General features: G+C 34.8%; 1 protein-coding gene and 1 pseudogene across 3 annotated transcripts in view; one reads left to right on the forward strand and one right to left on the reverse strand.

The window, feature by feature from the left end:
* Positions 1 to 13,511, reverse strand: part of CTNNA3 (catenin alpha 3) — a 1,722,523-nt gene that overhangs the window by 240,280 nt on the left and 1,468,732 nt on the right. The window lies entirely within an intron of this gene.
* The window catches only part of LOC109490940, a 29,728-nt pseudogene continuing 21,608 nt past the window's right edge, over positions 5,392 to 13,511 (forward strand).

Below are 13,511 nucleotides of genomic sequence, written 5' to 3' on the forward strand. Positions count from 1 at the left end.
TGTTCCTTGGAATTTATCACAGAGAAATCCAAAGTTATACTCACACAAAGCCTATATGTGAATATTTATAGCAGCTTAATTCATAACAGCCCCAAACTGGAAACACCCACGTGTACGCTAACGGGTGAATTCAACAAACTGTGTTACATCCATGCCATGGAATCCCACCACTTAGCGATGGAAAGGACTGAACTACTGACAGGTGCAAGGATCTGGATGAATCTCCAGCACAATGATGCGGAGTGAAAAAAGCCAATCACCAAAAAGTGACATATTACATGATTTCATTTATGTAATATTCTTCGAATGGCAAAATGACAGAAATAGAGAATCGATTGGTGTTTGCTACTAGTTAAGGGGAGGATGGGAGTGGGAGGGAAGTATGTGTGGCTATAAAAGCGTGACAAGAGGGATTTCGTGATGATGGAAATGGTCTGTATTTTGACCATATCAATGTCAACATCCCAGTTATGAGATTGTACTATATAGTTTTGTAAGATATCACCATTGGATGAAACTGGTAAAGGGTCTATGGAGTTGCACCATATTATTTCTTAACAAAAGCATGTGAATTTACAGTAATTTCATATACACTGTTCAATCTAAAACTAGTAAATGAACAGATATTCATGAAGCCACAAAAAGGATTTCTAGAATGGAAAAATTTTTAAAAATTTTTCATTTGCACTTTTGTTTAGGAACTTAACTGCTTTGCTAATAAGGAAGAGGAAGTACAATGCTCTTGTATTCTAAACTTTTACATGTAAGCACATTCCTCTGTTCACATCATTGCAATGCTCTAAGTATAAAAGTCAACTTTTAAATCCACCCTGTATTATTAAAAATGCAACCTGTTCTCAGGGTATTTTATGGCAAGAGCACAAGCTTCTAATTTGAATAAAAGGATGAGTTGAATTGCAAAAGTGCTGGCCTCACATTTTTTTCTATCTTAGGTGCCCTTAGATTCATTAACATTCACCAAAAATTAAATTTTCTTTCAGAACCTTAAGAGTGATAGTTCTAAATCTTAGAGAGTCTGATGTCATGGGTTTACAGTGTGGCTTTATGCTGCCAGTTAGATAAAGCAGCATTGGGAATCATTATCACCTTTCTTTAGCTGAAAGGGTGGGTGTGCAAATACACATACATGAGCTTCCAATTTCTGCAAAGGATACCTACAAGTTTTTAGGAAACTGTTGGCCTATTTTCAAAAGCCGAAAATGAGTGAAGCCCAGTGCTCAATATCAGAAATCAAGAGGCTATTTAAGTGATGGTGATGGGAGCTTTCAGTGAACACAAAAGATGAAATAGAAAGAAGCTGGATAAAGATAATTCTATTCTAGAATCCAAAAGGCAAGAGAAAATCAAGAAGTTAGAGGTCAGTATCATTGAGGAGGGAATGGCTGTGTAGCTCTAATTGATTCTGCAGTCTCCTAGAGGGACTAAACATCCTTTGGAAACATAAAGGTAAAGAATACACGAAGAAAATACATACCAAACACAGACCAAAAGTTATCCTCGAATCATCTATATGTGTAGGATAATTAAATTCTGGAGCCCTTAAGCAAAACTCTTCAAAGTTGTCTCTTTGCAGTCCTCTGAAAGAATAACCTTTGCCATACGCCCTGGGAAACCCATGTTTTCATCTGCAATATGGCAGTGCTTGTTTGTCTTAAAAGACTACTGTAAGAAGGAAGGTAAGTTTGTAAATTATTAAAATCTTACATGATTGTAAAAATACTAGATCAACTTCATTATCATGTCCCCCTAAAACTATGGCGAGGGCTCAGGGTGAGAAGCTAAGCTAAGCTTGAAATAAAACATTGCTCTGCAGCGTGATTCAAGATCTTGGGGAATTTACTTTGTGCCTAAATCCTGTTTAGTGATAGGTCTGCCATCTAGTGGCCACTTAAATAAATACAAGCTGTCATCATAAATACTAGGTCATCAAAATGGACTATTTGCGATCCAAGTGTAAACAGACAAATTTGACTTGAGGCAGGAAACTTTTTGTTCAGGGCTTTAATTAATAATTATGCTGATTTAAATACTGTGAGTACTTGTGAAGGCAAACTGAAAACAACTTTTTTACTTTCATACTGACTTCAAAATAAGCTATTTTCATAACTTCCACTTAGTTTAAAAGAAGCTGCTACATTAAATTAATTACTTTTCACCTAACTATCTTTTATTTTTAAAACATGTTAATCTTTTCTACTTCTTAATTTAAATGATGAAATAAAATGTTCTTCAGTACTAGGATTTGTGCTATCTGCCAATTTACCAAAGAAATCAAGTTATTAAATGAAACATAAACACAGTTTCAGAATTTGAGCTCCAGAACGTATAAATATATTCTTCACCTTCAAGTGATACAAGAACTATTTGGACTTTTACAAAATTGGTCTTGTTTTGATTTATTTGTTAATGCAAGTGACAGGTAATGCTAGGTCCTCCATGCTCATTCTCCTAGCATAATTGTGCCCAGTGCTACATACTCCCACCGCCAATTCCTTCCAGAGTACTAATCTGATGACTTATATTGCTAAAATCCCCAATATTTTAAAAAAGGCGCATTCATATCACTGAAAATCACATCTGCATAGTGCCTAAGAAGTATACTGAATACACCCTGAGAAGTATTTACAAGCTAAATTCATCAGACAAATGTACAATATTCACATTTCAATGTTATAATTGTTATCTTAATTGTTTGTTTTCTTGGCTGGTATGCCTAAGCAAATTATAGCCATTCGACAGTCCAATCAGTTACAGTAAAGCTATTCAAATAAATAATATTTAAAAAACCAATAACCATTAGCCATGTTTTTCATTATTGTTGCATCCAGTTAATTTCCTTTTAGCCTTATTATTGCTGGAGATAACAAGTTAGCATCATTTTATTCAAACTGAAAATAAAGATAATTTTAAAATTGCTAATATTGTGTAAAAATGTCCTGTGATAATCCACAAACCCATATTCCGTGTTACTGACATTCTAACAAGTATCTGCAAAATGCAGGCAATATAATGAAACAATATACCCAAACTGCTTAATCCTTGATTTTGTGAGAGCCACATTTATTTTGAATTCATAAGTATAACCTTTTGCAGTCAAGTATGGGAGCCTCGAAGTAATGAGTAAGCTCCAATTTAAGGTATGAATCTTCATAGAGTGTTCGTAAATATACTTATCGCTAAGTAGGATTATCTCATGTGATTCCTGAGACTAATTCTCCCAAGACTCAGTCTACATTAGAATATAGCACCCCAATGTGTGGAATTTTCTTTTTCTACTCAATCTATGTACTTTCTAACAACTTAGCCAAGCTCCCAAGATCTTATACCAAAAAAGAAGAAGAGGATGAGGAAGTGGAGGGGGAGAGGAAGAAGATGAAGGGGGAAGAGGAGAGGGACAAAAAGGAAGGATGATTTTACAAAAGGAATAATTTCAGACTTCTAAATGAAAGCAAAATGTTCATACTCATAGTATAGAAAAGTCAGTCACAAGATTAAAACTACTGTCTCTAATAATCAAAAATCCATTACTTATTACTTTATTATGTGTCAGGGACATATCCCGGGCCAGTTCATGAAGGGGAGTATAACATTAGCTGCACTTTTTTTTTTTTTTAATCGCCATGTGGTAAAACGAGCCCCTACTAAGAAGTCTGACTCCAAAAGCTTCCCCAGAAGATTTCTCAGGACCACTGCTGGCTTTTGCAGCAATTTAAGGGAAAATCCACAAGAAAAGGGTATTTATTTTCCAGAAGATAAGATGGATACCATATCTCATAGAGAACAAAACACTTAGAGGTGAGGGGGAATATCAATCAATACAAATCTTTAGATAGTCCATCCCCTATCCCAGGGTTTGAACATTATAATCCTAGGGACCAATCCAGCCCTCCACCTGTTCTTGTGAAAATTTATCTTAAAATTCATACAGGGGCAAATCATTGACTCAGTTGCTACAGTGCGTGACTCTTAATCTCAGGGTCCTGAATTCAAGCCCACATTGGATATGGAGCCTCCTTTAAAAAAAAAATTCATATAGAAATGCAGCAAACCCAGAATTATCAAAACAGTCTTGAAAAGAACAAAGCTGCAGTACTTAAAATTAATGATTTCAAAATTTACTATACAACTATGGTTATCAAAGCAGTATGGTATGGGCATAAATATAAACGTGTGTATTTCTTTCACTGAAAGAAAATTGAGAGTTCAGAAATAAGTCATTACATTTATAGTCACTTCAGTTTGAATAAATGTGCCAAGACAATTCAATGAGGAAAGAACAGGCTTTCTGAAAACCTTTACTTGGACAACCAGATATCTACATGGAAACAATTACAATTAGATCCCTTCCTCACATCACATACAAAAATTAAATTAAAATGCCTTAACTAAATGTAATAGTTAAAACAATAACTTTTAGAAGGAAAAAAAATGTGAATACCACAACTTTGAATTTGGCAATGGTTTCTTAGATGTGGCACCATAAGGAAAAGTAATAAAAGAATACATATACTGTATTTCATCAAATTAAAATTTTTCTGTGCTTCAAAGGATATTATTAATAAAATGAAATGCAAAGCTACAGTATGGTAGAAAATGTTTGTGAAACATAGCTCTGATGTTACATATCCAGAATATAAAAGAACTATTACAACTCAATAATAAAAACACATAACTTAATTTAAGAAATAGGCATAGGATTTAAACAGGCATTTCTCCAAAGAAGATAACAGAAGGGGTAATAGACCCATAAAACAATGATCAACGTCCTTAGCCATTAGGGAAATTCATAACAAAACCACAATGAGGTGTCACTTTACAACTACAAAGATGGTTATAATTAAAACAACAAACAATATCGAGTGTTGGTGAGTGTTGAGAATTTTGAGAAATTAGAACCCCCATATCTTGCTTATGTTAATGTAAAATAGTGAAAACAGTTTGGCAGATCCTCAAAAACATTAAACATAGAGGTATCATAAGACTGGCAATTTTTCTTCTAGGTATGTGCTCAAGGGAACTGTAAACAAGTTTACACAAAAATATGTACATATATTTTCATAGCAGTATTATTCATAATACCTAAAAAGTTGAAACATCCTAAATATCTATCAGTTAATGAATGGATACTAAAGGTGTCATATTGATACAATGGAATATTATTAAGCTATAAAAAGAAACGAAGACACATGCTACAATGTGGATGAATTCTGAAAACATTCTGCTAAGTGAAAGAAGTCTACTACAAAAGGCCACTTGTTGTATGAGTCCATTTACACAAAATGTACAGAATAGACAAACCCAGGGAGACAGAAACTAGATAATGGGGTTGCCAGGAATGAGGGAAGGGGGGAAAACTGCGAGTAACTGATAATGTACATGGAGTTTCTTTTTGAGGTCAATGAAAATATTCCAGAATTAGATACTGGAATTCCAGAATTAGAAAATATTCCAGAATTAGATAGTGGAATTCCAGAATTAGATAGTGGAATTCCAGAATTAGATACTTTGTGAATATAACAATTTCATTCTATTATTTAAAACTGTGAATTTTATAGTATCACTATATTAATTTTTTAAAGTTAAAATATAATTTGGTGTGATCGTTAAAAAATATTGATCATAGATATCTTTAAACATTTTGAATATAAAAACAAATATAAAAATTACTGTAAAAAAAGAGAGAAGACAAGTTTCTTATGTAAACATTTGTCAATTTTTCTTTGGAAGCTTCATATAAATTCAATATTTTACATATCTCCTAATGCCTTATATTTTGTTTTTCCTTATTATGATTATATAGTTTAAAACAAGGATTGGCAAAGCAAAGCCTTTGGAGCAAATCTGGCCTGTGACCTGCTTTTGTAAGCAGTTTATTGGAACATAGCAATACCCATATTAGCTATGGCTGATTTTTTAAAACAATAAACATAGAGTAGTTGCAACAGAGAAGTATTCCTCAAAAAGTTGAAACTGTTTACTCCCTTCTAAAAAAAGTGATCAGTAAGCATCTTTGTACCCAGATCTTTGTTTGAAATAACATTCTACAGTAAAAGGAATAAGGGCTCCTTAAAAAACAGGTGTTTCTAGGAATGTGGCAGAAAGATAAAATGATCCTAGAGCATCTTCTACTGAGAAAATGTAAGGTCATGTTCCATAAATAAATAGATGGATAGATANGGCTCCTTAAAAAACAGGTGTTTCTAGGAATGTGGCAGAAAGATAAAATGATCCTAGAGCATCTTCTACTGATAAAATGTAAGGTCATGTTCCATAAATAAATAGATGGATAGATAGATAGATAGATAGATAGATAGATGATATATAGATAGATAGATGATGATAGATAGATAGATAGATGATAGATAGATAGATGATAGATAGATAGATAGATAGATGATAGATAGATGATAGATGATAGATAGAATAGATAGATAGATAGATAGATAGATAGATAGATGATAGATAGATAGATAGATGATAGATAGATGATAGATAGATGGTATATAGATAGATAGATGATAGATAGATAGAGATCACACACAAACATGCAAAACAATGAGGATACATCAGATGGACACAGGAACAAACAAACAAAATTTGATCCATTTGATCAAAACTGAAAAATTTAAACAGTAAAATAAATAAAGTAGCATTGGATTGTAACCCAAAGTATACGTATTTATAAAATGTATGAATCTATGCTAATATGAATTAAAAGGGGAAGAAAAACCAACCTTCCATACAGAAACAATAACTTATGTCAACACTCAGTCCTCAAGGAGGTGAAACATAACTCCCCACTCCTTATTGTAGGTTGCACGTAGTAAATTTATTCCAAAGAATACAGTGTGGAGAGGTGGGGGAGTAATTTTCTAGGGGAGAATCCTGATAAACACCAACCTAGTCAGATGATCAAGGCATCAACAATGAAAAGTCATATGAACAGTATGTACTTTTGATATGATGTGATGAAAAGGGCACATTACCTCTATGGTCTTCCTCCCCAAAACAAGTAACCTCCATCTAATCATGAGAAAACATTAGTCAAAATCCAATTGAAGGGCATTCTATAAAATGCTTGACAAGTACTCCTAGAAACTATCAGGATAATCAGAAACAAAGAAGGAAAGTCTAAGAAACTGTCACAGCCAAGAAGAGCTTAAGGAGGCATGAGTACTAAATGTAATGTGATATCCTAGATGGGATCCAGGGACAGAAAAAGGGCATTAATAAAGGAAGAAAATGTGAATGAAGAATGGACTTTGATTAATAATCATGTTGCAATAATGATTCTTTAACTGTCCGCAAATGTACCACACTAATGAAACACACCAATAATATGGGAAACTGAGTTGGAGGTATATGAGAGCTTTTTGCACTATCTACTCAAATTTCTGCAAATGATTTTCTTTAAATCTAAACTGATCATATATATATTTAAAAACTATTTTAAAAAGTTTGTCAACATCTGGTATAAACAGGCAATCTCATTTTTTTTCATATCTTTTCAGACATATTTTTGCTCTCATCTTCCTCATCCCTAATAATAACCCTCTCTTTTACATTCTTTGTTTTTGTTTTGTTTTGTTTGAGAGAGTGAGAACATGAAAGTGAGTGGGGGGAGGGGAGGCAGAAGGAGAGGGAGGGAGAGAATCTCAAGCAGGCTCCACGCCCAGCACAGAGCTCAATATGGGGCTCGAACCTCAAGACCCCAACATCATGACCTGAACCGAAATCAAGAGTTGGATGCTGAACCAACGGAACCACCCAGGCGCCCCTATTCTTACAAGTATAAAACATACTGATTTTATGTCCTTTGTCTGATAATTCCAATATTTGAGGTCTTTACCAATCTGATTCTCCTAACTGTGCTTTTTCTTTAGTCACTCATGTTACTTAATTTCCTTGTGTATTTTGTGCTTTATCTACATAAATTCTTTTTAAAAAGATAGGTTGAAGATTCATTCTTTCAGACAGGATCTGCATTTTCTTCTATTAGGAAGCACTATTAACATGGAACTGTCTTCAAAGTACTAACAATTTAAGCTGCAAAACAAAGAATCAAGTAAACAACCAACTCAAGCCATGGTGTGTCTACATACTTTGGGGCCAGATTGTGTCTGGCTCTTCAGCCAGTTCTAAGACTCCCAACAGGCAATTTCCTTTAATGATGCCTATGGAGGAAAAGAGTGGGCCCAAGTGGGATTTATTTCCAGTTCCCCCTTACTCAGCGTGTGTAGTGCTTTGGCGTATACTTTGTCTGTGATCAACTGTGAGACTGGTCAACTTGGGCAAGCCCAAGGCTTAGTCTTCCATCCCTGAACTAAAAATTGGTACTCATGAGGTTTGGCAGATGTAGTTATAGCCCGGTGCACTTTTTTGAGTTTGCCCTACCATTTAATATTAGGACTCAGGAAATTACTTATACTCTGAATTGTTGGTAGATTTATTCTAAAAGTCTGTTTCTATTTCAGCTCACATGATGTATTGTCCTAAGAGTCAATCTCAGTGTCTAGTCTGCCGCACTATCTGATACAAAAGTTCATCAATAGTTTCTGAACTAAATTAATTGCTGTATTGGTGATTTTTAGTAAACAAGGTACATGCATTTATAACCATCTTCAAATATATTAGAAATCCTCTAATGATATATTAACAGCAGTTTTATAGGTAATAAAAATGCTTGGTTAAAATGAGTGCATAAAGTTTCAAACGTAAGTGTACATTTATTTGGAAAACCTTAGACTTAGAAATCAAAATGCTTATTTTAGTATGGAATTACTAATGGAGCCCCACTCTTCATTCTTGCATACGACACACCAATAGCATTTAGTGCAGGACTTCCATTCCTGTTCCTTTAAAGGATAGATTTCTTTTAATCTGTGAAAAATAAATGAGGGTACATGCTTATAAGGCTTTTAATTCTTTTTCCCTGATATTTTGTTGTTGTCTCACTTCATCAAATATGATTGCAATCGTTCTACAGGTTTTCCTTTATAGAGTCTTTCCAAATAATTCAATTAGTTTAAAATAATGATTATTTTTCTATTCTTATTTCACTGCTTAACAAAACATATTTCTAAATTATAATAACTAAACTCAACAGGCATAAGTAGTTTTAGGAACAAACACTGCTCATCTTTAGTAGACACATGACTCCACTGGCAGAGACTGAAGTGTGTGTCATATGAAAAGTGGTCTTAAAAGCCTGGGAGTACATTAATAGTAGCTGCAGCAAACTGTGCACATCCACCTGGAGATTTTACAGACTGAGTGGACCACATCATTAGTCTGTTTATAAAGGTCAGTTGGGATGGATTTTGTTGTCCTATATATAATCTCATGTCACAAAGCCTTTGGTACAGATCTTGTTCAGCAGTATTTTTCCCTTTAGCCACTCTTGTCACAAACACCTCCCTTAGTCAATGTCCCCTGGACATGGCTTGTAAGGATGTTCTGATGAGTCACCTTCCTGGTTATGTACACCTAGCACCTGAGCTAAGTTTCCTTTCTCCATCAGCAAAACCCAAGTTCTGATCTGTTATTTCTTTCCTCATCTCTAATGTCTGTTTTGTTTCTTGTGTTGTATCTCTCATTTCCTTTCTACAACTTCTAATACTGTAATCCCTTTCATAAGATGTAGAAGGGCTTTGAGCAAGATAACACACTCAGGTAACTGGCCACGATCATCTCTCTGTGTTCTCAGAAGAAGGAGAATTGAGTGAGTGAATCAAGTTAAACCTTCCCAAAGACCCTGTCTACCAGCTGGTAGTTGCTTCTACAAAGACAAGGGTCCTTCACTAACAGAGTCTGAGTGTACACATCAATGACTCCATAGCAGAAGGCCTTAGAAAGTCTATTCCATAAGATCTCCAGCAATTGTATTCCTAAGGCAATTGTATTTCTGTATTCCGTATTCACTGATACATTTTCGATACTCACATTTATTTGTTTAATATTGAAAATATATGAGATTTCTAGATCAAACCGAGAGTTATACCTGTTGGGATAATGTGATGGAAGCCAGAAGGACAGGCCTGCACATGCAAGAAGGGGATTCTGTCGCTATCCGTCACGATTCCTGAGAGGGAGAAAACCCTTTGCTCCCTAATATAAACAAATTTTCTTAGAGAAGTTCTCAGTCTGTGGCTCCTTACACTTTGGAACGGAAATAAATGTCTCCAGAGAAAAGGTAAGACAAGAATCTCTGGGTTTACAGCCTTTGAAAAGCCTCCCTGGTCATAAATTTCATTCCTCTTTGAAATGTAAAAAACGTAAATGTAAATACATACCTGGGGGTCTTTCAATATCTTGTTATTCTTTCACTTGGAAGGTTTGTCCATTAGTCCAACTTGCAGATTTCATTGTTCAGAAAACCCAAAGGAGGCAGAAACAGAAAAATCTATTCTCTATAGTCCCACAGTTATACTTCCTACATCACCGGGAATCTCTGCTGTGGAATGCTACACATTCTACATGTGTTCACCCTGCCTCATATTAGTATCTCAGTGCAAGCTCTATGGCTTTTCCCCCTTCCTATGCCACCCATGCGTTTCTCTATTCCTGCTTTAGACTAGATGCCTAGACTCTGAGATATTAGTGCATGTGTTTCTAACCTTGGATCTGTGCCCCATTTTCTGCCTGTTGATGGATTCTCCATCCGAACACTAAAGATTCCAGAATGGTCACTTTCTGAGATGACCCCTCCTTGCAGACAGCTCCCATGGATGGATAGGGTTCATTTAGAGGCAGTCAGAGGCACATTTTCTTTCTCCAGGCTCATTTTAGAATATAAAAATATCCTATTATTTTTGAGGTCCTAAGCACTTCACAATTCTTTCAGGAATCCCATTTACACTACTTGCCCGCCAAGAAAGTCTATCTCTTCATTCTGAAATCTTTCCAAGACTCATACAATTAAGCCCCTTAGTAAATTAAAGACATCTTCTCTTAGCTTTTTGTTTAATTAATATTATATTCTTCTAAACTCTGCCAACTAAATACCTTCAACTACATCAAGGTTTTTGAGAAAGGATCCTCCATATTTTAGTAAATCTCCATCCTTCCCAAAAGAAATATACCCTATACACACATGTGTACACATACACTCTCAGTAATTAAATATTGCCTATGGATTGGCTTTATAGAGAAAAAAGTTTACAATGAAGAAAGAAGTTTCATGCCATATTTACACATCCACCAAATATTTTGGTGCTACAGAGTAGAAAGAATCTGGAGGATGATCATCCCAAAGTTTTAGGCTATGTTTAGATATACCAGTCATTTTCAGCTGATAACAAACCTTGATGTAAGCTGGTAAGTAAACTCCACAAATTCATTATAGTCTCAGTAGTTTGAAAGAATAAGCAAGCCTAACTATAATGACCACATGCAAATAAATTAAAAACTCTTTTATCCCCAGTTCTAAAATAAATACTCACATGCTTAACAGGACCAAGGAAAACCCTAAATGATCGAACATTTGCCTTTGATACTAACTTCACCTCCCTTGAACCTTAAACTCTAGCCAAACTAGTCTGCCTTTATTTCCTCAAAGATAATACTTCCTCCCAGCATAGAGTTTTTGCAATTTTTCTGTTTGCCTGAAACATTTTTTACATCTTTCAGCTTGCATAAGTAAGTTTCTTTGCATGTAAGTTGACTTACAATTGTATTTCATTCACTTCAAATGATTAGCTCTGATTGAAATTATACTGTTTGTATGATTATTTGATTGATTTTATTTCTTCCACAGACAGTCATTTCCTGAGAACAGGGACCATCTGTTTTTTGTCCCCTACAGCATCTCCACTATTGTACAAAGTCTTATAAAGACTAGGTCCTCAATAATTTTTTGTGAATAAAATTGGTGAATAAATCAGAGAATTTCCTTAGGAAAAATAAAGGTGTATGTTTATATTTATTGGCGGTAATGAAAGCCATGACCATTTACCAGGTCTATTGGGAGAAAATAGAGTGATAAGAGGGTCTGGGAATAAAATCTTGACGAACTCAATATATAGCAGCTGGGCAGAGCAGGATGCTACTGCAAAGGAGTCTGAAAAGAAATAGAGTGGTTGAACAAAAACTGTGAATGCGGTGTCATGGAAACAAGGGAAGGGTCTTTTTCAGGAGGAGAGAGTGGTTATAGAAAGATCAGATAAGGTAAATACAAATATATCAGATAGGTAGATAGATAGATAGATAGATAGATAGATAGATAGATAGATAGATCTCCATTGGATTGGGCAAGGAGGTCACTAGTGGTTATAATAAGAGTTGATACGATGGCTTGATGAGAAGGGAAGTCATATGACATCAACAAACCTCAGGGCAAAAGCTGAACTACATAATCTGAAGGAATTATCATCTCAGGAATTGTCCCTAAAAGTAATGCTGTATTGTCTAAAATCAAATGTGAATCTAACAGAGGTTTCTCAATTACATATTAGTAATTAATTCAGTTATCCTTATTTCTTAGTGTTCTGCTTCATTTATCTCTGTGTGAGAGCACAATTCACAGCAGATTTCTTCCCCAAAAGCATGGCAATATATACTGGGCTATCCTCTATTTGTTAATAATCCATCCCCTAGCTCTTGTGGGTGCATAATACTCACTGAAATCAGTAAGAATTATGGGCACAGAAGTGCTGCAAGGCTGACTCTGTATTACTCAAGGATCTATTGCCCATACATAGCCAAATAGCACTTGGATAGTCTGTGAATATAATTATAATAAAACCCATTATGTCTTTTCTTTCAGGGAGAGGAAGAAAAAAAATGATGAAAATTTAAATATGGCATATTCTGGAAACAGTGTGCTATGGAACAGCCACAGGGATTTTCAAAACTTGATAATCTAAATATGGACAACTGTTTTAATGTAGGAGCAATTGATTCAGGAGCCATAGTATTGGACTACAGGTATAACCTGGGAGATCTTTTTTTGAATAGCAAAGTTAACATTTTTCTTAGTAAAATATCTCAAGAAGAAAATTCTGATTAAATTTCTCACTAAACCAAATGAGCCAAAATGGGTAGATTTAAAATACAAACTATTTTACTATTGAATGAAATTTACATTTGTTGAGAATTTGAAACAGACATGTGAGAAAGGATAATGCCCACTAAGTTTCTTCTCTCAGGTTTGCCAGTAAGTATGCATATCCTATTCACTGTTCTACAACGGTCCCAGTGACATGACTCTGCGCAGCACATCATCTTTCACCAACAGAAGCCTATTTACGCTACTAGACCAGCACTGGAAGGACCAGGTTAAATAAATTTATGTTGAAAATCAGGCTCTGGTCTGCCTTTTCCCCACTACTGAGGTGAAAAGAATTTATACATGTATTTTGTATGTTATTCAAGTGACTCAAAGGAAGGCACATTGTTCTAGGAGAAAAATTAATTTAATTTGCTATATGAAGTACAACCAAAGACCTTTCTCTTAATGGTGTGACTGAGCCTGTACTTTAAAAATGACATTA

Source organism: Ailuropoda melanoleuca, chromosome 6 (assembly GCF_002007445.2).
Source record: "Ailuropoda melanoleuca isolate Jingjing chromosome 6, ASM200744v2, whole genome shotgun sequence".
NCBI lineage: Eukaryota > Metazoa > Chordata > Mammalia > Carnivora > Ursidae > Ailuropoda > Ailuropoda melanoleuca.